Raw genomic sequence first — 23,765 nt, 5'->3', positions numbered from 1 at the left:
TGATAACCTTACTATGAGAAAGATTACCGCACACTGACGATTGCTGTAGACTCTGACATTCGGACCATTCTGTATAAGACTGAAAATGATGGACAAAATTCCTGTCTTTTACCCGTAAAGCTTGGTGATCTAAATTTTCTATATGGTCATGTAATATTTATTCTTACGCATGTCAACTTTGACCATTTCTATGACAGCCTGATGAGACCGCCTGAAGCCCCTTTTACAAATTCATATTTTAAAGCGGTTGGACACACCGCTTAAAATACGATATGCACATTTCAAATCTGCTGCGTTCAAAAAGCGCAACTGCAGCAATCTATTAGCATTGCAAAATTCACCTTCATGAACTAGTACCATACATTTTCAGTATAAAACGGCACCGAGAGTGGAGCCTCTGTAAATAGAGTAATTCCACCCCTTGTGATAGGCCCTGAGCAGTTCGGGAATAAAGCTTTCACAAGATCTTAATTCGCCATATCCCACTAGATAATGATGTTCAGGTCGCCTTTCTTTAGGTACAAATCTCACTCTTCAGGAAGCATTCAGACTGGAATAAGATGCGAAATCCCAGACGCCATTTTGACTTCCCGTCGGCTAATCGTTGACGTACCTTGACATGCCTCTTAAGTCTTCATGACTATAGTGTCTCCAAAATATCGCTCGCTAAATAAGACAGAAATCGTCAGTACATGTACAGGTACTCTGCTTTCTTACAAAAATTTGTCCATGGATTTCATGAACATTCGATAACAATACATTACTCAACAGCAAGAAGGTAGTAAGTTCTCTCGATAACTCCATTTGATTGTACATGTATATGCTTATAACTTTGCGAAAACGCCATTACACGTCATGGGATACGTCGGGCAAATTTGTACTAATTTTGGGTCGGGGTCTGTATACCTCGACAATTGAATGCGCTGCACATTATCAGTTGATGTTAATACACCAATTTTAATCACGAAATCCTACAGTGACAGTCAGTTAATAGACCTGCAGAGATACATGAATTCAATGGTGCAGATTCTGCGCTTATTTAAACCATAGGAATATCTGGCAGTATGATACCTCAGATTGGCGAAGTACTTTGTGTTTGTTATTACACCCGACATCTATTCCCAGTAGGACAGCTTGTCATGGCAATTGCATCTAATAGGATCATCAGCCATCCATTTCAGAGACTTTTATTACCTCACATGGTTAATGAATTTCCCTTGACGTCTCGGAAAATTCATTTAAGGAACGCAATTTTTTCAAAGTGATGCTTTTCTGTAGTAACACAAAAAATGAAGGTGTGATTGACGTACTGAAAGTGTCATAGAAGGGAGTTCATCACATCAAAACACGCCAGCTTGTCAATCTCACAGTCTTTCAGACAGATTAAAGACACTTAATTGCATTATTTCAAGTTATATGCGATGAAATACTTAGAGAAGTCTCAAGGCATTTGGGAGAATTGATTAATTGATCATAATGCAGCCACACAGAATAGAACTCTATGACCCTATCACATCCAATACTTCATTTTTGGCCAAAATCCCACAGATTATCATTCGGGCAGAGATAATTATTAATCCTGTAGGCTACTACTTTAATTAAGCAACTACATATTTGCACAGCTGGACTCAGTCGATCTCGGTCAGTCAGAGAGCAGTATTAATTTCCTGCCTGAAGGTGACTTTCGTCTTATACAACGTTTAGATGAGGTAAGATTGCATGAATCAAAGGAAAGGTATTTTGAAAGGTATGGCTACAGTTGTTGCACATTTTTGTTTCGTACAAACGGGTTGAAGTTTGGTCTAAAGAATACTAACATCAACATTACTACTGCCTTGTGTCTGTATAGAAGAGTCTAATGACCCAGCATAATGCTCACCCTGTAGATTTACCATGGATGCTATTACGAGTAATCTCTCATTGTTGCAACTTTTGATACATTTTCTATCTAAGTTTCATTTCTGTTGCCAACAATGAAAGATGAAAACTGTCGTAGTTCAAACGTCAGTCGTCGTTAGACACTGCTACCGGTATAAGAGTCACTAAAATCTCTGAAAGTCATCAGAAGCTGAAGTTGTCATAAAAATATGGATAATTACAGAATACACTTATGACCATTTTATGTCACATTTATGACGAGATGTGGTCGTAAAATTTAAAAATGGCTGCGCAGTTAATTTTACAATGTGCACTTTAAACATACGCTCTGTCAAAGGATTTTTCCAATTTCTCGGAGGCAAAAATAATATACCTAACAAATTAAACGGGGTGCGTCGTGCTTTTCTTCGGAATATTTACTATTCAGTACGATTTTGAAAAAAATTTCTAAGAGTAAATAAATCAAAATAAATGTTTTGTGCTTGTAAATTTTATCACTGGACACGGATGTGTAGTTTTGATCGCTTAATTCCTCTTATAGAAATCGTGATATATAGACCCCAAGTAAAATCAGTTACATTCGATAGTGTCAACACTAAAAGATCAGCATCATAGTATTAACCCTTTGAGTGCCAAAGTCAATTTTTGTCACCTTTATAAATATAATGCAGACAATTTTTTTAAGATCCAGACAATGTTTTTTAAGATTTTTCCTAACTTTTAAGAAAAAAATGTAACCAACAAAAAGTTGTGTCCCGTTAGTCGAAAATTATCAAACAATTACAGAAAAATTCATACAAATTGGTAAAATATTGCACTAACATTTTGGCGGGAAAAATTACAGCACTCAAAAGGTTAACAAAACCTATGCTAGGACATTGCGGACTCCGCATTTGTTGCGAGAATTAGCCGTCATGCAGTCAACCATGCATGATGTCTTGAAGAGATTTTAAAATTTCAAAATTATGTCCTAGTTTTGCAAATCACAGTAAGCTAATCGCTCTGCCTGTAGTTTTAGTTTTACGTTCAAGATGACAATAATTTTTACAATTCTAAATTTTTTAGCTTGTCTCCCTTTGTACCGAAGCAAATGTAATAATACATTGAACTTGTACCTTTTACAGAGTTTAATACTCAGCAATAAGGGCGTGTCAGACTGTGTGATAGCAACTGTTACGGCTTAATGCTCGTTGATATTTGTCCTTCGAAAGTTAACGTTATTAATAGTTAATAATATAAATGTACCCAAGCCATTTTTAATTATTGAAATAAGTTCAATGTCGGGGACACCCTAAGTTGCCACCTGATGACCTTGACCTAAGAGTCCAGCATTTTATTAAGTAAGTTTACTTACACGAATATGCATGCCTGTTTCGATCTGGAAGAATGTACGTTGTACTGACGCATGCTGCATGTTTACGAATTCGTGTGCATCGAAACAATATCACAGGATATCTTTCGAACGGCCTCGACAGAATAATCTTTTCTCTCCGTAAATGTCAGGCTGGGGTTATCGACCTCCACTTATCTAATCGACATATCTCATGGCTTTTGTTCACAAGTCCCATTTCTATATCGAAAAAACAAAACAAATAAGAAGTCCATGATTAAACCGGTCGGATACAAGTAGGACTCAAGATCAAGCAAATCAACTGTAAACTTTGACTGTTAACAGAACGCGGTATCTGCATTCTTCATGATGATAATTATTGATGTTGAGTCACATCACTTTCGTAACCGTATACACCTGTCGATGCAAATTCCATTTCAGACTATATATATATATATATATATATATATATATATATATATATATATATATATATATATATATATATATATACACATATATATATATGTGTGTGTGTGTGTGTGTGTGTGTTTAGTAGTAGTAGTAGTAATAGTAGTAGTATTTATTTATCATTGTGATCTGCAACTCTCAAGTTGCCCAGCTCTATGGACTTATAAGTTACCATTTACATCTTAGCAAGTACAATAACAGAAAGTGAGGAACTGATAGATAATCTATACAAGTGAATTGTATCAAATTTAAACATACAAAATCTCCTTCCTTCTATAAAACGCCTTTTCAACAAAATTTGCAAGCTGTCTTACTGGACCAGAAAAAAAAGATGTTCCAACTTCTCTTCATTTTTCATCCCTTGAATAGTCGTCAATATTTGATCAAGATGTTGTTGACGTATTTCATCATATTGGTAACAATCAAAGAGAAAATGACTTGCATCCTCAATAACATTCATGTTACAAAATCTATAAAGTCGATCATTTAGTGGTTCGCGTCTAAATCTACCTGTTTCAATACGAAGTGGTAGGGTATACCCATACGCAACTGAGCAATTAAAAACCGTTGACTTCGGCTTAAGTTAAGCGTTACATATTTTTCCACTTTGTAATTTAACTTAAATTTAACATAAGATCGCAGTTTCGCTTTATGGTTAATATTCTCCAACCACGTTTCACAGGTTTTACGCAAAATTTTCTCCTTAATTACATTAATATTCAAGTTAAAAACCACATCTTTATGCAAATCAATACCATCTATGATTTTACATATTTCTAAGTACCAATTATTGTAATTCAGGGAATAATCCCACAGAAATACTCTCTTGGTTACTCTATGTTCATCTAAATTAGTCAAATGTTTCCATAATCTCGACATATTAAGAAATCTACGATGTCTACATGAACTCCATCCTGTATCACCCATAACAGCTGGGAGGGGAGAAAATCTATGAACTCATATATATATATATATATATATATATATATATATATATATATATATATATATATATATATATATATATATATATATATATATATATATATATATATATATATATTTTCCGTTTTTCATCTATATACTATATACTGTACATATTGTCGAATATTCGCTATTATTCATGCAATGTGACGTTTGCCCTCATTTTGATTCTCAACATTTGTTGTCATTTTACGTATTCATTAATGTAAGGCTGAGTCTCAATACTTGCGAGAAGGGTTTTGGTCATACATGTTTACATCTCCCTGTGTCGTCAATTACTGGGTACTGATAGTTTAATTGGACACTTATGCATACTTTGGCATATAAATACAACTAAATTTAGAAGTTTTACAAACTTCAAACTAGCATTTTCCTTCTCTTGAGACTTTGCGAGGTATGTGAAGGGTTGCCATGGTCATAATCACACGGCGTGCAGCAATCAAAACCGTCATGGGGAACAGCCTGCAATGTGTGCCAGCGATATACACATTTACCGATGAACCCAGATGTTTAAACGATTGTAGCAAATTGCTTAAGCATTCAGAAGACCTGATCAAGTAACAATGCTATCTTTGATTTGCCGACATCCAAGAGAAGGTCACGTTGTCATGGTGACAAACAAGCTACACTTAGTCTAAGATACTTTGAATCATATTCTAATTTTTCTACCAGCAGGGAGAAATTAAACATTAAAACATACAGCACGATTTTCTTAATTTGTTACCTTGAATTTACCTGTAAATGTAATTTATCGTAAATTGATTTATAATGAGATTACTCTTGTTTTTGTCTCTTTTTTGTACATTACTTTAGAAAGAAAGGCTGTTTTTACATTGTACATACTGAAAACTAGAGAATTGCAAAAATTATAATACATTTAGTATCGGCTTCCGTTAAGTGCTATCACGTTTAATTCGATAGAGTCATCTTTCAAGACAAAACAGTAGCAAATATACCGTGGGCATATTTAGAAGCAAGGGTTTCAACGTCGTGCTAAATCTCAGATCTCAATTCTTTTGGGCATTCTGAGATTGATCAAATTCTGCGCCAAATACCCTTTCACTTTAATTTATCTTCATAAATGCCGAATGATTTCTTGAGTAACGGAAGACGATGTTATTCAACGAGGTCACCTGTTCTTATAACTACGAGTGAGCGTATGCGTGTCCAAGGATTTAGATATACATGTACTCCACTGATAGTGCAGGGTTGAGGGAGATGCGTTGTTTAATTGATTTTCGCAGAATTCGATTCTGCAAGAAAACCTTTACTACAGTCCATTTGTACATGTTGAAAATTCATGAGAACAGAACAGCCTCTCAGTCTGTGTTCTTTCACCAGTCAGAGAATAAATGGCGTGGTGTATTGTTTTGTGTTTCCGAATTTCATATTCTCTCCTAGTGATACGTTTGTCGTCCATCTGTGCATGATCAGATAAGATAAAAAATCTCATTTTGCTGCACAGTCTGGTATGTTACGGTTCATCAGTTTTCTATGAGAAAAGGAGGGTACACTATTTCCAATATTGACAACGAATGCTTTGTGCGTTCGTTTGCGATTTCGTGGTCATCCCTTAACGCTCTTTTGCCCATTGCCAAGCACTGTAATTTGCGACAGAACGTGAGAGAAAATATTAATAGATACAGAGAGCGTGGCATATTTATAATTAGCGACCTTGGAGTCATCTGAATTAAGGTTTTGGATAAACCATATAGCTAGCGACCCCAGGGAAACTCTTCAAATTCGTATCCAAAGGTATTTTGAGACTGAGCATGTGTATGTGTATTGTATTTGTAACCTCCGCGGAGGGTTAACCGTGAATGCACATACTTCGTTCATTACATACACCCGTAAATATATACGTGGTTATTTAGGGTTCACTCGGACAACAGAACTGGTCCTTCAACAAACGATCTGTTTTTTAGGCACGGCTAGGGAGGGAGTCAAATTTGTGCCCTATGCTGGTCTGGGTGCACGGTGACTCGCACACTAAGACGTTCATCGTTATTGAACTGTGCCGATTAAAAGTAAAATTTACGAGGGAGTTATTGAAAAGATTCTCCAAGCATAAATGCGAGTTGTTACTAAGTAATTCCTGATTGTATGACGCACGTCAAATCGGTAAATACTGAATTGTGTGTTAAATGTATGCCAAAATCGCTACCCATAATAATTTAAATCATAAAATAAACTGCCTTCCTTTTCATTTTCTGTCACAAAGTCACAAAGTGTGACACGATATTCTCAAATGCAGAAAAAAGTGTTACATGCACCCCAAAGTGATAGGAAACGGACATTTTCTCCTCGAATCCTATGATAACAGCGTTAAAAAATGTCTTTCTATTCCATATCATTGCTGATATGCCTATAGAACTTTATCGCAAAATTTGTTGCGATAAATGTTATCAAACACTTGTATTTGAAGACAATAACAAACACAATCAGCGTCAAGATAATATTATTTTTTTTTATTTGTGAGATGCAAATGGAGGTTTATCATTTTTGTAATTGATTTTGTCACAGTGTGTAGTCTGTGTGTTGTAGAGGACACCAATAATAACCAGAAGTTATCATAATGCATAAACAAAACACGGTATTTTGCACTGCTCATAAAATACTTCCAAGCACCTGCATTATATTTTGTTTATGTATTATCTTTTTTTGTAAAATCAGGTAGGCTTTGGGTCATGTTGTTTCATAGCAACCAGATTTTTATGAAATGTGTTTTAAAAACTTAACAACGATTTCCGCTTTGGTTTAATTCTTAGGCTGCGATCAATCTGCGGTGTTATCAAAGGAAAGTAATATCCGTGTTACCTTGTTAGTCTTATTAGGCAAATGATGGACTATATATTTACCTTGTATATGTTTAGAACATGTTAGCAAATGCACTACTGAACTGCTTTGCCGATTTTGTCTAATAGCGGCTGTAGTAATTCTGTCAGTCCACTCTTTTTGATTTCCACGGTCAAAATGTGCCAGCATTTGTTTGTGCAAATGAACTCCAGCATCTCATTCGGGAATGATCCTGTAAAAGCATCAATTACGCGTAAGGAAGCTGCCATTCCAGCTAATGATAGCACAGGCTTATCTAGACGTTTCAAAGACTTCAGTAATTAGTGTTCTACTTGGAGGAGAACACGGCCATTAAATCATTTTTACTAAAATACAAAACATAAAGGTTGAGATTTTGTGTCAGAGAAATCGATTTATGAATCAATTTTAGAAGCGGCTGTATCGACAAAATGCAGAAAATATAATACTTTGCATCCAGTAAAGTGAACATAAAATAACCTGAATTCCAATATAGCAACAGTTTCAAAATTTGATAACATCACTCGAAAGCCCACCCATATGTTGATATAGGTTAATATGCAAACCAACAAACGCATATGTATGTATGTATGTATGTATGTATGTATGTATGTATGTATGTATGTATGTATGTATGTATGTATGTATGTATGTGTGTGTGTGTATATCAGTGAGTATGTAACACAAGTGTTCTTCACCTTTAGAGAGAAGAATTTAAAGGAACTAAACTTCCCATGAACACAACTTCAACTGAATGACTTCACTTCCATGGTCTTGCCAAGTCAATGCACGAATGTTACTCTTTCAGCATATTATTGAAGAAGGGTAGTCTTCCCAGTACGATTACGTTGATGTCGATATTATTTTTATTCGACGTATAATATTCTGCAAAGTGAAAAGGCCTTTAAAAGACTTTTAGTCCACATTAGCCTCTAATTCTGCCTGCAGTTAAAATATTTAAATATTGTGACGTAATTCCCACATATTCAACGAATATTACAGTATTTCAGCGTTGTACTTTCGCATATGGGCATAGATACAATGTGCCTGACGGCCAAAAGTGTTTTTATTTTTCACGCCATTATGGCGAAAAGCTTTGTCTATGAAACCAAACATTATACTTAAAGTAACGAGTGTGCCTCATAAGAGCTTTTGAGGCATGTTTTGGCGCATTTGTGTTCTCACGTCCATTTGAAGTCAATGATATCCATATCGTATGTATGTATGTAAGTATGTATGTATGTATGTATGTATGTATGTATGTATGTGTGTATGTGTGTATCTATCTATCTATCTATCTATCTATCTATCTATTTATCTATCTATCTATCTATCTATCTATCTATCTATCTATCTATCTATCTAGGTATGTATTGTTACGTGCAGAGAAAACGAACAAAAGGGTGAACTCAGCAGTTAACGTTTAAACAAAATTTATTACGAAAATAAAACTAATTGCTAAGTTAGGGATAGAGTACAAGCTTTAAAAGTGTACAGACTACTTATCTCAGCTGGGACGGCAAAGCTCCAGTCTCAGAGTTGTAACAGTCAGTTGGATGAATGAACAGTCCTTTGGCTTGCAGGCTTGAAGCTGCACAAAGTCCACAGTATAAATCCAGCGTTGACAGTGAAGGTCTTGAAAAGTCTTGAGAATGACTACTGCTGGAGTTTAGTAACACACAAGAGACACGATCCCAAAAGTCTGACTGGAAGCTGTGCACGTCCCTTTTATAAAGGCATATAAGAACAATCTAGAACTTTTATTGACATGCTAATTACTGTTCTAAAATTATCTCCCTTACACAACTAATCAACTTTCCAGAACATTCCAAACATGACTAATTGAATTCAAGGTTGTGAGGTCATCAAGGGCAGTGACCTTGAATGTTTCTAGACTAATTGAACTCAGGTCATGATGAGTGTGGGGAAATGACCTACATAACACACCCCCTCTTCAAAAAAAGAAAATTTTTCAATGAAAAATCTTTCTTTTACAAATGTAATCTTAAAAGTGTGAACAACAATAAGTTCTAAATACGAGAGAGACAGTCTGCAATTAAATTGTCTCTGCCTTTGATATGTCTAATGTCAAGATTAAACTCCTGTAACATTAAACTCCATCTTAGCAATCTCTGATTTTTGCCTTTAAATTTCTGCAGAAAAACAAGAGGGTTGTGATCAATATAAACCACTATTGGCTGATTTGAAGAAGTAACATAAACTTCAAAATGCTGTAAGCTAATATCAAAGATAAACACTCTTTTTCAATTGTAGAGTAGTTTCTCTGGATTTGTTAAATTTGCGTGAAAAATAGCAAACAGGATGATCTATACCATGACTATCCTCTTGCAATAAAACAGCACCAGCAGCCGTATCACTAGCATCCACAGCTAATTTGAATGGCAAAGTGAAATCTGGTGCAGACAACACTGGAGCACTTTGCAGTATGGCTTTAAGTGTATCAAATGCCTGTTGGCATTGCTCTGACCAAACAAACTTTACTTTCTTTTTAAGTAAGTTAGTCAAAGGCTCAGTAATTGTGGAGAAATTTGGACAGAATTTTCTGTAGTAACCAGCCATACCGAGAAAGCGCATCAGTTGTCGTTTGCAGTTTGGTATGGGAAAACTTGAAATGGCACTGATTTTGGCATCAACAGGTTTTACCTCACCCTGTCCTACAGTATGTCCGAGGTAAGTTACCCTCGCCCAACCAAACTCAGATTTGGCAAGGTTGACAGTCAACATTGCTTTACTCAGTCTCTCAAAGAACTTCCGCATGAGCTTGATGTGTTCCTCCCAGGTGTCACTATACAGGACGACGTCGTCAACGTAAGCTGCACACCCGTCTAGCCCGGATATGACGTCGTTTGATCATCCGTTGGAACGTTGCCGGAGAGTTCTTCATTCCGAATGGCATCACCTTGTACTGGAACAATCCGTCTGGTGTAACAAAGGCGGATATTTCACGAGCACGATCCGTCAGAGGGACTTGCCAAAATCCCTTCAGTAGGTCAAATTTCGTCACATACTTGGCTTTTCCCACTCGGTCGATGCAGTCATCAATCCTCGGGATTGGGAAAGTGTCTGTCTTTGTTAAAGTGTTGACCTTCTAAAGTCCGTGCACATACGATAACTGTGATCTGATTTGGGAACAAGTATGCACGGCGAACTCCAGTTACTTTTACTGGGTTCAATAAAGTCATTGTCCAGCAGGTATTTGACTTCTTCCTGGAGATATTTCGCTTTTGTTGGATTCAGTCTGTATGGATGTTGTTTTACAGGCTTACTGTCCCCAACATCAACGTCGTGATAGATGACGTTTGTCCTCGTTGGAACATCTTGAAACAGGTGTTTATATTCATGGAGCAGTTCTTTCACCTGTTGTTGTTGTTCTGGCTGGAGGTGTGCCAACTTTGTAGACTCCAGCTTCTCCAGGATTTCTGAGTTCTGAAGCTTGACCGAGCCCAGCTTTGAGTTTAGAGTATTTTCACTCAAGTCAGTTTCAGTATCACTATCTTCATAATGGCCAGAACTGACTGTACTGACAGGCTTAGTTTTAGTAGGATTATCCCTATCCAAATATGGCTTAAGCATATTTATGTGACATAGCTGTTTTTGTTTTCGCCTGTCAGGTGTTATTATGATGTAATTTAAATCACTCAATTTCTTATCATTAGATATGGCCCAAAGTAACGAGCATGGAGTGGTTTGCCAGGAACCGGAAGTAGAACAAGAACTTTTGACCTGGTTCAAACTTCCGTTTTGAGTGTTTTTATCATATTTGGTTTTCATTGACTGCTGAGATGACTCAAGATTTTCTCTGGCTAATTCACATGCTTTAGAGAGTTTTGTACGAAAATCTGACACATATTGCAAAATATTCAGACAATCATCATCGTCTGATAGGAATTTCTCTTTAACGAGCTTAAGTGGGGCCACGGACTGTATGTCCAAATACAAGCTCAAATGGGCTAAAACCAAGAGACTCCTGAATTGACTCTCTAACAGCAAAGAGCAAAAATGAATTCCTTCATCCCACTGCTTCTCTGTGTCAAAACAGTAGGTCCTAATCATGTTTTTCAAAGTTTGATGAAATCGCTCAAGAGCACCCTGACTTTCTGGATGATAGGCGGATGACCTATACTGTTTAATGCCTAGCTGATCCATTACTTGTTGAAAAATACCAGACATAAAGTTGGAGCCTTGATCGGACTGGACACATTTAGGGAGGCCAAATAAAGTGAAAAATTTGACTAAAGCTCTCACTATAGTCTTTGTCTTTATATTTCTCAGTGGTATGGCTTCGGGGAACCGAGTTGATGTACACATTATTGTCAGCATGTACTCATTTCCTGATCTTGTTTTTGGTAGGGGCCCAACACAGTCTATTAGTATCCTACTAAATGGTTCTTGAAATGCAGGAATTGGCTGTAAAGGGGCCTTTGGAATGGTCTGATTTGGCTTTCCTACCATTTGACATGTGTGACAAGTTTTACAGAAATGTGCTACATCCTGCCTAAGATTAGGCCAATAAAAGTGACTGAGAATTTTATGATAAGTTTTCCTTACTCCCAAATGACCAGCCCAGGGGGTTTCATGGGCCAGGCGCAATATTTCAGCACGATAGGGCTTTGGAACCACAATTTGATGTTTTATAGCCCAATCGTCATCAACCAAAACATCTGGAGGTCTCCATTTACGCATGAGAATACCAGATTTTGTATAATAGGAAACAGAGCTATCTGAAGTTTTACCTTCATCATCTACCCTGTCAAACAAAGACAAAATATCTGGGTCTTTGTGTTGTTCTGCAATGAGATTTGATCTAGAAAATGTCTGACTTTGGTCAGCAGAAGTTTTACTGGAAGTTTCAAATCCACGAGGGATAACGGAATGATCCGTGTCAAACACCTGACTGAGAAAGGTGTCATTTAAGTCAACATCTGTGACATTATTTTTGAGAGTATTTTGATTCTCGGAAGTTTTCTTTGACATGGCTCGAGTAATGGCACATGAAGGAAATAGCCGGGAATGTCTTCCTCTATTGGCTCTGGATTTTGATCTAAACTAGGATTATCAGTCACAAGTGGATTAGTAATGACCTTGTCCCCAGCAAGGTCGTTTCCAAGAAGAAGGTGAATCCCTTCAAAAGGCAAAAAAGGCCTAATACCTAAAGTCACAGGTCCAGAAACAAAGTCCGAAGACAAATAGACATTATGGAGAGGAACAGGAATGTAGTCATTACAATCTACCCCCTTAATAAGAACTTTAGAACCTGAAATGACTTTTCAGAAAACGGCAGGGTATCTGCCAACAAAAGAGACTGGGAAGCCCCGGTATCTCTTAAAATTTTGACAGGGTAGCGGAAGAGAAATCACTAGAAAGTGATATAAAACCATTATGAATAAATGGTTCGAAAATACCCATAATGCTATCTTGAGAAGAATTGACCTTGACCTCATTAATTGGGGATAAGAGGGGTTTAACCTCAGAAAATGTGTTGCACACATTATTAGACTCTAATTGAGTTGATGAAGAAATAAAGCCGGTTGGCTTAGATCCACTTTGACCACTTTGACCTTCACGTTTTCTTTTCAATTTGAAACACTCTGACATTAAATGGCCGTCTTTCTTACAATAATTACAGAAAGTGTACCGAACTGTTTGTCAGAAGGAGATTGAGACTTGGGATCTGATGATGTGGGAGTGTTACTTGAATTTTGTGAACTGTTGTCATTTGATTTCCTACTCTCCTTTGAGAAATTCTTGGATGAAAAGGAGGAGTTAAATTTACCTGCATTGTTTCTGTATGAAAAGGACTGGGATGGTTTGCTGAGAAAGGAAGATTTGTGGGTCAATGAATAATCATCGGCCAAACGTGCAGCAACCTCCAATGTATCTGCCTTTTGTTCATTGATAAATGTCTTGATGTCACTCCAGATGCACCTTTTAAATTCCTCAATCAAAACAAGCTGTCGTAATTTTGTCATAATTCTGACTGACCTTTTCAGAAGAACACCAACGATCAAACAGTTGTTCTTTTGTTCGAGCAAATTCAACATAAGTTTGATCCTTCACCTTCTCACAATCCCTAAATTTCTGACGGTAAGCTTCAGGCACCAACTCATAGCCCTTGAGAATTAATTCCTTCACAGAATCATAATTTGAAGCCTGCTCTACTGACAACTGAATGTAAATTTCTCTGGCTTTACCCACCAAAGCACTCTGCAAAAGCATAGACCAGGACTCCTTAGGCCAATTCAGACTCTGAGCAATTTTCTCAAATGAAGGAATATTTATCAACATCCTTTTCTTGAAAGGGGGAACTAACCTGAAATGCTTAGTGATGTCAAAATTGTCTGAAGGGAAGAATTTTCCTGACTTTCTAAGCTCTAAACGTCTCATTTCTAACTGCAGTCGGTGTTCTGCTAATTCTCTTTCTTTTCTTTTTCCTCTCTTTCTTTCTCCCTTTGTCTTTCTTCCATTTGTAATTCTTTTTCTTTCATTTCCAATTCCCTCTCTTTCTGTCTTTCTTCCATTTCTAATCTTTCCTGCCTATCTTTCTCTCTCTGTCTTTCTTCCATTTGTAATTCTTTCTCTCTCATTTGTAATTCTAGTTTCTTGATCTCCAAATTTGTCTGCATTTCTAATTCTAATTTTCTTAGTTCAAAGGTAGACTCGGGCTCATAATCTTTTAAGGCAGACTCCTCAAAATGGCCTGATTTAACTAAATGTTTTGCAATCTTGAACTGTAATTCTCGCTTGCGCATAGATCGTTTAACTTCTACCTAAGGAAATTGGCCAGTGTTATGAGGTCGTCTTTTCTGAGGGAATCAAATGTGTCCTGATCAAGGTCATCCATTTCCTCTGGTTTAAATTCCGCCATGATTAATTTCGCTGAGTTCACAGTATACAGTAGTTTTAAAAAGGCTGGCAAAATGTTGTCAAACGGCTCAAAATATTCGTATCCCGGACGAGCCCCCAATTTTGTTACGTGCAGAGAAAACGAACAAAAGGTGAACTCAGCAGTTAACGTTTAAACAAAATTTATTACGAAATAAAAACTAATTGCTAAGTTAGGGATAGAATACAAGCTTTAAAAGTGTACAGACTACTTATCTCAGCTGGGACGGCAAAGCTCCAGTCTCAGAGTTGTAACAGTCAGTTGGATGAATGAACAGTCCTTTGGCTTGCAGGCTTGAAGTTGCACAAAGTCCACAGTATAAATCCAGCGTTGGCAGAGAAGGTCTTGAAAAGTCTTGAGAATGACTACTGCTGGAGTTTAGTAACACACAAGAGACACGATCCCAAAAGTCTGACTGGAAGCAGTGCACGTCCCTTTTATAAAGGCATATAAGAACAATCTAGAACTTTTATTGACATGCTAATTACTGTTCTAAAATTATCTCCCTTACACAACTAATCAACTTTCCAGAACATTCCAAACATGACTAATTGAATTCAAGGTTGTGAGGTCATCAAGGGCAGTGACCTTGGGAATGTTCTAGACTAATTGAACTCAGGTCATGATGATGTGGGGGAAATGACCTACATAACAGTATGTATGTATTTATCTATGTATCTATGTATGTATCTATGTATGTATCTATGTATCTATTTAATGATATATGTGTGCATGTACGTTTGCATTTTGTGCGCTTTGCTTCATTCTTTAACATTAAGGATAATACGAATGCTACGTTGTGCATTTATATTTATTTCGTGGTACGTTTTGCGCACGGTTGAGTTTTGTGACTGTGTATGATATACGTGTTGACCGAACGCTTGAATTATTTTCTGAGGACAAGTGCATTTGTCCGAAGACGGGTTGGCGGTTCATCTCCCGCCATTATTCAAATACATTCCAATTTCCGGTATGTGATCACCACAGGCTCTCAGTTTACAAACTATATTATAATGCATATACATGAACAAAAATGAACACGCGAATGCGAGAAAATATCATTGTACGGTATTCGTGCATGATTATCAATCGAAGCAATATGAGCCCCAAAATGCACCGACAACGAAAAAGTCCAATTCCAGTCGGTATACGTGGTATTTACTCTTAAGCAGTGTGATTCTGTCACCCTTTCATTGGTATAAAACAACGTTTTATACTATTCGATCATGAATACGCTTGCAATTCGTTCGCTTTTGTTAATTTCTTTGTCCATCAAACCTTGACGGGCGATATGAAGAATAGTTCAGGTCAAGATTCGGTCAGAAATGCATATATATACTACGTCATTAACAATCTTGTATTAAAACAACGGAGTGCGACACTTTTGATAATATAGGCAGGTGAACAATAAAAATACACAGTGAAGTTTGAGAACCGGCAACATGCATTACCTTATTCTTCATACAAAACAAGATACAGGGCAAGTTTGTGTCAGGCATAATATAGAGCAGTTTAAAACGCGCCACATGCGGATTCCGTGTTGCTCTTCGTTACGTCACGTGGAGAGAAATTAGATACGTCTTGTGGCCACAGAATCGACAAACGTGACGTCAGAGGGTATTTTTGAGAAGTCAATTTCCTAGGGAAATAGTTTTTGACCAAATTTGGAAAAGTGTCCGGTCACATTACCGAAGCGTTGTCTGCAGTTTTGAAAGAATGGCGGGTGATGAGGGCCCGGGATGAAAGACGAGCAAGATTTTCCGTTCCGACAGCGTGGGAACTTGAACAGCTCATCGACGAAAAAGATTCAAGCGCAACCACGGATGTTGCTAGGTATGCTTAGAATATTTTTTTAGAAAAAAGAGGTACTATTACCGCCGGGGAGAAATCGCCAAGTAAACTTGTCACGATGGAGTGTTGCGATGTATAATATAAAAACACATGAAAAAACATTTCATAATACAACATTAGCTTGTGGCGTGATATAGAACACCTATAATCAGGTCTTCATTTGGGCTAAAGCGTCCGTTTATTATCCATCGTGGCCGTGTGTTACCAGAAATACATCGCTATACCCTCCTACGGCATCGGGGGATGGCGATGTGTTTCTGGTAACACACGGCCCCTCGGGGTAATAAACGGACGCTTCAGCCTTCATGACCAGATAATAGCTGTTTAATAACGACACTCCGATGTGATATGAAGCTCGGGCAATGCTTGACTGCTTTTCACAGCACCCTGCAAGTACCTCAGTAATCTCCCCACTAACAAAGCTATTTGAATGCAACGACGCACATCTGTAACTAATTATCCTTAATTTCAGTAATCGATTTCGCAAGTCGAGAGGATTAGTCTCTCAACTCCTTCCTTCTTTTATCGCTCACTTTTTGAAAGGAGGAGGAGGCCATCTTCAGTATTATCGTCACCCATGAGATATACATCACTTACAGGTGTATTAAGCAATTTACTATGAATAAGAGGTTTGGCTGACAATGCAGGCGACGTTAAATAGGAAGCATTCAGCCTTCTGCTTTATCTTCATGGTGTTATTTAGCAATTCACTCGTGAATCTAGGTTATACCATGTTCTGTCTTTAAAAAATACAGTCATACTATGGTGAGACATAGATAAGCCATTGCAGTTAGACTTCACGTTTAAGACAGATGTGTTTGTAATGCTACTACACCATACCAAGACCGTCAATTTGATAATGTAACATAACATATGAAGTTCCTTGACGAGGAAGTGCACGTGTCTTTCGAAACACCTGACATTGTGTTTGGGTTCTTCGAGTTTACACCTAACTCTTGTATTGTTGGGACTGATATTTTAATATGTACAGCGATTATTGTTTTACTAACTGGTTTCAATGTGTGGGACAATTGAACATTTAAACGTGTTCACAAAACTAAATTGTAAGGCTATGTCTCGAGAATACAAGGTCTTTTTTCTCATGATTATTCACTCCGTCTTAAGGTGCCTTTACAATCAACTAAGAAAAATGCACCCCTAGGATAAAGTTAGATATTATACCGATGGGTTGTCGTAATGCAAGTATGTTACAGTCATGTCATTTTGAATGATTGCTTCTTCAATCCAAAGAATGGGGAATACAAAGTACTTAATATTCACAATGGTCGTTATTTTTTCAAAACTTTGAACTTGATTAGGTCATCCAATTTCTGATTTAAAAGCAGGAAAATTTGTTTTGAAATCACCATTTCAAATCAGCTTAGTTTTTATCGTCCTGTTATGCACCATAAATCACTGAAATGTAAAAACTCCTTATTATCATAAGCTTTCAAGTATTCCTATGTGTACAATGTAACAGAAAATCTCGCAAGTATTTCTAAGATTCATTTCTCAATAATATTGATGAGCTTATTAAGGTAAAAACTTTTATGTTGATAGGTGTTCAGTTGTAAGGGACAATCTGCGAAATCACCATAAGTTCAAGGTCGTATACCTGATCAGGGATTACGAAGTTCTTCTAGCCCTATATAGGTATAGGACTGGCGTATGGGCTGACGTCATAGGAGTAAAATGGAACAGGCAATTGCTGCTAGTAGCTGGAACAGATGATGATTTTTTCACTCTATGTTTTTAATGTCAAGTATAGCATCTCGCTCTGCTCACGAAGCATACTGAGAAACATTATTTAGCTTGTCAATTTATTTAGCATGTACATGTTTAAACTGAAATGTGATGTATACAGGAACAGTGCATTTTACACGTATACACGCTGTATTGACAAGCTAAATAGTTGGTTTTTCAATATGCTTTGGGAGCAGAACACGAAATTGCAATTGATATACAATACATTAACAGTGAATAAATCATCAAAAGTTACTGCTACTGACTCTCTAAATGAATAACATGAGAGGATCACTAAGTTCTCTTTTGGTGTCTTTTATACAAGACTATTGGTCGCATTCCTTTCTTTACCTATTTTACACTTTCAGCAAAATATTAAGGAAATAGCGTAATCAAAAGCAGTGTTGGTACATACGTTTCGGTTTTACACGCATCGTCTATTATTTAGACATGACTAGACTTCTTTCTCTGAAGGCTGACTTTAATAACTTAATGATATTTCCGGCAATAACCGCAAAATATTTCACGGACAATTGCTTGTTACCTACATTGTGAAGGGACACAACAGACAAACCACTACAACTTTCACGGCCTATTTAGCACAAGAACAAGTTTTGATGGATTCTGGTGTTAGTCAGGGAGGTTCTTTGAGTGTGCTGACATCGAAGTATGATTGAGTAGACTGACATTGTAAGGAATGACTTGAATGGTGCTTGCCTTTGCTGGCTAGCAGGAACTATTGCAGCTTGATGTCTATAGCCTTAGAGAGGGTTAATATCCAGATTCTAATGTAAAGTGCGGATCTTTAGTTTTCTATTTACACTAAATACCACTAGTCCTATGCACTCTTTACACATAACGCCATTTTAGCATCAGTTAAATTGGATCAATACAGCATCAGAGAGATTATTTACAAACGCATATGCATGCTACATAGGACGGTCTTAAATGTCAAAATGTTGCGCACTGTCACGTGACTTACGGGACGGGCATGATAAAAGATAAAGTGAAATATTATTGTGAATTAGACAGTCCATTTCCAGACTGTACTTCAAAGCCCCCTGGTGGTTTTTTTCAGTCATTTTCCGCTGTGTTGTCAACAGGTTGTATCATATTCGACCACTTACATGCATGAATACATTCTAAAGAAACACGAAAATTCAGCCGTAAAACCCTTGTAATCTCCTATTTTATTACTTTCCCGAAATACATTTTCATCCACGGTTCTCTTGAAAAGTATCCTTTACCAAAATATAAACAATTTATGTCACTGTGTTTGTCAAGATAATGGTATTTTTATGTATTCATCTGAAAGGGAAATGGGCTATGAGGCAAACATGATCATGTTAAGACGATTTTTGTAATATCATACAATTGTCTTAGATAAAAGTCGCATATTTAAGCCTGACTTAAAGTTATTTAAGACTTTTTCCACTCTCAAATTACAGACATGGAACCTAACTAGTATAAAAACTTACAGGGATCGTTTTTCTTCGCTTAACAATACCCATGGAATATTCAACTTCAAAGACTTGTGTCCATCTGTCCTGTAATGAAACAGCGATTCCCATGTAAATGATTTCCAGATGTTCAAGAAACATATTTATGTATGATCAGGAAGACCCTGTTTGTGTTACGCCCAGCTTAACAATCATCGGAAAGAGGACGGAAATCTGGTCATAACTCCGAGGCTAGTTTATACCTGATTTTTCACCCTCCCTCCTCTCTTTGAATCATAACGCAGAAAACAAAACCATGTTCCAAGGTTACTGGGCGTCTGCCACTGATCTCAGGATTATGTGTATCTTTCATGCATGTTGTAATATAGGCACAGCCAGTTTTTATCATTTACACCACACTAAGATATAGATATTCTCTCTCTCTCTCTCTCTCTCTCTCTCTCTCTCTCTCTCTCTCTCTCTCTCTCTCTCTCTCTCTCTCTCTCTCTCTCAGCTTTGAAAAACATTGTCTATGACTCACGTAATTCGACACAATAGACCAGTTCAAAATGGGAATCAATGTAATCTAGCATACTTAAGTTATACAAAAGAATATTCAAAATGTCGAGAAAGCCTGCTCTCCATCATGTCAAAATTGCCCACTCATTTTTTTTCTGTATGCTGATCTTGAATACTCAGAACTCAATTTCAATCGATTTTACTATTAATTTCTCGGACAAGAGTGATGGTTATCGATTATCGTCGGATGATTATTTGAATTATAAATTTAGAATGCTTGAAATTTTACAAAACAGAATCACGTCATTACAAATTCGCAACAAACAGGCCATGGAATGATTTTGAATCTGGTTAAAACGAAATACAAGCATATTTCACACATAAATTGAATAGTACTGTGGTCGGATTAACATGCTTAACATACTGCTTGTTGCAATTTTATGTTTGAAAAGCGGACCATCTGTCACTGTTGTCACATGCCAAAGCAATCATATACATCACGATTTTTGTTGGATAGCACCCTTTATTTGACATGTGAACAAGGAGATAAAAGTGTTGATTGACATCCTATACAATCGTAGATAGCATTATGCCCCTGGCTATAGATATAAATATGTACGTGTTAAAAGACCGCAGCTTCCGTGAATGTGTATTCAGGCAAAGAGTGCACCAACACAATATTTTAAGTGCCCATATTTCAATAGTTGGTTTGCTTATTCGAACGGATTCAAAAAATAGATACTTACATGTACCAAAGTGTACCGTCAACCTTATTAGATTACGACCGTAGAGTATACAACTTTGGACTAAATGGTGTTTTTGTTCTGGTAATCGCGTGCCATCTGCATTGAACATGTACAATTTAAAGGCACACATTAGCCAATTTATTCTATCCTTTTCGCATATATTTTTCTCGAGATATTTTGAGAGTCAGTCTTGATAATGTCAAGTTCCACAGTCATATCGTCACATTGGCAAGATAAATAAATAAGGCAAAAAGTCAACAAAGTTGGGTATTTTAAATCTGTTTGATCACATTGAAAAGCTCTACCATTTGACAGAAACGTATAAACCGATAGACCGCAACTTTGCAGAGTCGTGTTCCCCTTCACATCTCATTTGTCTAGTATTGAAAACTAAAAAGTTATGCAAATTTTAATAGATGATTCCGTTTCAAGATGTGAATTAATTATCTATGCTCTTCAGCTTGCGAAATAGTAAACGACGAGTGGTCGCATGTATCGTTAGGCCCAAGTTTTATGATTATTTGACTTAATCAAACCCCCTTTTATGCACGTAAGTGAGGTTCTACGATGTAGATGTAGCAACTCTTGATTTTTTTAATTATATAAGTACATTCACAAGAGTATGACATTTTACAGCATATTAACACTATATGATAATGTTGTCCTAAAATCTCGCTCATTCCAATCAGTGACCTGTCTTCTTTTGTGACGTATAAAGACTCCGTTCAAATCCGGTCAAATCATGCTGCGTTTGTTGATCGACACAGATGTGATATGCTGTATTGCATACACAAAAACTGCACAAATACCAGTCAAGGATTAAAAAGGAAGGTCATAAAAAAACATCCATAACGCATGAGTTCAGTTTATTCAATTCATAATCTAAACATTGTGGCTCACTTCTGAAGGCAGCGGATCATGCACAACGCTGATTTGTATGTACATACAACTATATTTTAGCTTTTAGCTACATTATAAAGTGTTCTATCTATTTCTTTTGACGTTTTCATGTTGGTAAGACTTTCCTTATAATAGTTCGAAAGACGAAAATAATTTCAATTGCCACTACGTTAATCTTGACCAAATGATTTAAATTACCATTTGATTAAAAAATTTTGTTTTTCCGTTTCCTTCTGTCACAATTGAATTCTCGGATATATATATATATATATATATATATATATATATATATATATATATATATATATATATAAATTATATATATGGTATATATATATATATGGTATATATATATATATATATATATATATATATATATATATATATATATATATATATATATATATATATATATATATATATATATTTCCACAGCCTGTCCTCGATTATGATGTTGTCATGTCAGTGATTCGTACGTATAAAATATGCGAGGTTGTATCTTAGCCTTACTTTGAACCATCCTTCAGTGTGCAGCAACGACAAAGCATACCAAGTGATACGTATCAAGCTTGATAAAGCTAACACATTGGACACATAGTGGTTTTTCTAGTTTGGTATCCAGTGTAACAGCACGAGAGTTATAATGATTTCTGGAAGTAAGTCTAATTAAAAGAATTTATTGACATATCACACCTCAGGTAACACAAAATACAGACATTTTTTTATAAGACGTAAATATGCAGGCTTCTGCAAAAACAAGCACCCTGTACTTCTATGTGTGCAATTAACAAAGATCTCTAGTTTGCGTTCTCGGGCAAAATCTGATATTAGGTCTGAACCTAAGGTTTATGTAATATGCCATGTAGGGTAACCCCTGAGTGAGCGCTCTTCATGTTAATATATTTTCTAATAATATACTATTGACTTGGAAGCTCATGTATATAACAGGTATATCTAAGAGCAATATAAATGACAGTGGAATCCATTTGCATTTCAGTGAGCACAATGTTTGGACGCACAATTCACAATGCATATATCGTCATATTATAACAAACATGTGATGACATCCGTGTCCTTCATCAGAGTGACAGAACGACCTGTGTACGCCCTTGAACGTTCTATGTGTAAACTTCGCGGGTCATCGCTAAAAAATGATCACCGACAAACCAAGACGAACAGACAGAATTATCTGTGTACGTTGGTTACTGCAACCTTTCATCAAGCTAACAAATGTATGGTAACATTTTTTGTTTGTAGGAAATGACTGTTTGTCGAGCAGGTCGTAAGACTAAAATCTGCAAGGACTTTGAGTGATGTCGGTGTTCTTTAAGGTAGGTCATTCCTCTATACTTGAAATTCTTGCACTGATGTTAAGCGAATGAAATATTACAGGCAAACTGAGAATATGTGATTTTCCTTCAATGTAATCTTTGAATTGCATCAACCCCATTTGCGTTGCGGATGCTTTCCAATTCCCATGAAAGCTCTTCCACTGGCTTCTCAAATCGATGAATGGCAGAGAAGATTGAAAAGATTCGCAAATATTCCAACAATACATCTAGTTCCGGAATCGTGATCGAACGACAATTTTACTCCACGCGTAGCATGCTATTTAGTATCTTATCACGCGTTGAATCTGCCACTGCATGGTGCCGTACGCATCATACACTCCCTTGTACTGGAGTTAATAAAGATAGCACCGTGCGATGGCTTATATTCTAAAACAACTGAATATTCTGGATCACTAACCCTGTGGACACACTTTGTAGCTATTTATTTCTAAGTCACTACTCTGTGGCAAATGACATGCCACCAAAAGCGGCATCTGATGTGCGGGAGAGAAAGGGCGAAAGGAAGAGAAACGGACAGAAAGACAGACAGAGCTAAACAAATAAACAACAAACAACCATATAGAGCGACAAACAGACAGAGAAAACACAATCAAACGGACAGAGACAAACAGACTGGGATAATTTCTTTGATAGGAAGCGATAATTAGAAAAAAAAACACATTTTGATGCCTCATTAATTAAAAATATGCCTATCCATTGTAAATAAGCAAAAAGGTAAAGATTTAGCCCTACGGCAGTTGGATCCAGCAACAGAGACGGACTCGGCTTAATTGCTACGTTGCTCCCTATACAGCAGCCTTGCTCACACATTGCAAAGAGCATTTTACTGAGATC

At 36.7% G+C, this 23,765-nt stretch overlaps 1 long non-coding RNA gene across 1 annotated transcript in view; it reads left to right on the top strand.

Annotated features, from left to right (window-relative positions):
* Window positions 1-23,765, top strand: part of LOC139137614 (uncharacterized) — a 58,936-nt gene that overhangs the window by 12,086 nt on the left and 23,085 nt on the right. Inside the window, exon 2 of the long non-coding RNA XR_011553417.1 lies at window positions 22,837-22,910. This is a non-coding gene — a long non-coding RNA (uncharacterized lncRNA). The remainder of the gene's footprint in view (window positions 1-22,836; window positions 22,911-23,765) is intronic.

This window comes from Ptychodera flava, chromosome 7, assembly GCF_041260155.1.
Source record: "Ptychodera flava strain L36383 chromosome 7, AS_Pfla_20210202, whole genome shotgun sequence".
In the NCBI taxonomy this organism is placed as follows: domain Eukaryota; kingdom Metazoa; phylum Hemichordata; class Enteropneusta; family Ptychoderidae; genus Ptychodera; species Ptychodera flava.
Note: the sequence above shows the minus strand (reverse complement) of the source record. Positions and strands in the feature narration are given on the sequence as shown.